The following is a 1879-nucleotide window of genomic DNA, read 5'->3' on the forward strand; positions in this document are numbered from 1 at the left end:
ATTATCTCTGGAAAATTATTAATTTTAAATTAATATAAATATTTAATCAATGAAGTTGAGTTAATTTTTGTTTATTCTTCAAGTTTATAAACCGGATTCTCACCTCCGAGGGTTCTCTAAATAATCTAAATAGAACTGCCATTATTAATATCATTCCAACTAAATTTTAAGTTTCGTTAACATAAGCGTTATACGTATGGGTATGTTTAAGATCAAGAGTTAATAGAATGGTTTCGATCGATGAAACTGTTCAAGTAATATCGTTTACATGTAAGTAACTTATTGCAATAAGGATGAATCACAAAACATTCCACAGGATATCCAGTTACATAGCCAAGCAAGTTAACAATTATCTGCAGATTCATTGTTCTTCCGCAATATAGAGATCACAAGCATGCAGTATCTAGTTCCCAAGCAATATGTCCTGGAGGTGAAAGCAACTGCTGATATCTCATCAGTTCCGTTAGATGGAGGAGTGTAAGGAGCGTGATACAGACTACAGGAAGACAATGAGGTTAGGTAAAGTAGCTCTGATTAACAACCGCAAGGGTCTATTATTCATTTCAACAGGGCGATTAAACACGACGCTGCCTGTTCAGGAATATATAATTAATAATAACCAGGTGATAGTGACAGGTAGATAATAGATAAGAGATATCATAGCACATTAATATTCGGCCAGGTACAGTCACACTTTACGCACCATTTAGTCGATTTGTTAAGATAAGCCACTGCCTGCGTGACACGGGACAAACAGCTGTTAAAATTAATAAGACTGCTGGTAGCTCGTTGGCTCAGAGCGATTTTTATCTTTCATATATATTTTTATATATATAGTCGTATTTGTGTATATGATGTATGAATCAATAACTATATGTACTAACAACGTATGACATAACCTTCTTATTAGGTTTCTTTTATGGGCTCGTAAAAAATATTAATTAAAAAAACGTTACACAAAATATAATCGATATTTTCAATTAATTTTGTTTTCTAAATACGAATGACAATGGAATTCGAAATAAGTTTTCGTTGCCATGACTCACCGATGACCAGGCCCGTATTTCTAGGCCCCGTAAGCTACACGATATATAAATACTAGCAGAAGACGGATGAACCCACGACTTCAGAACATTAACGGATATTCGTCCGTGTTTCCTCAGAATGTCCGTGTTGCTGCACGTCAAATGTCAAAGAGAGTTATGCCGTTATAAATCTCTAAGAAGAACTAAGAATAATCATTCTAATTGTCCCAAATCGCAGGCTATTAGTGTGTTAGTGTGGGTGGCCTGTCCAAACACTGCTCGTGTGATCTATGGTTCCGCTCCCGCTAGGGACTGTCGGCTGGTTCAGCTTCGTGTGGTTGTTGTCGCATCCTTCGTTAAAGAGTTGTTTTACTTGAATTATTTCTGTCTAGGAGTGATCGTGTATAGGATACAGTTACAGCAATATAGTTTGCTTATTCTTCAATTGATGTCAAGGAATGCATGTCTCATAAAGAACTTCACAGTGTGGTATAAAATTGTTTGAACAGTGCTTATACAACTAAACTAAACCATACATCTTTTAAACTGAATTTAATTGCATTAGGAAACCATAATTGGTTTTGTTAGACCAGTTATTCTTCTCAGTATTTTTTTTTCTAGTCACTATAAAACAGAAATAGTCATGAATGAGTGTGAAAGGAAACATAATTCAAATTGAGTACTAGTTTTTTCTACTGAGAGTACTTGAAGGTCTTAGCGAAACAACTATCTTTGTATCGAGATGCTCGTTCGTTGAAACTCTAACTATAATATCTGAATGTGAGGGGCCTCCGCGAGAGATTAAAGTAGAGAAAGGACCATATTTTTTTCCAATATGAATTCGACTTGTAATT

Source organism: Halyomorpha halys, unplaced genomic scaffold (genome assembly GCF_000696795.3).
Source record: "Halyomorpha halys isolate HHAL.00 unplaced genomic scaffold, Hhal_1.1 Scaffold802.1, whole genome shotgun sequence".
Lineage (NCBI taxonomy): Eukaryota > Metazoa > Arthropoda > Insecta > Hemiptera > Pentatomidae > Halyomorpha > Halyomorpha halys.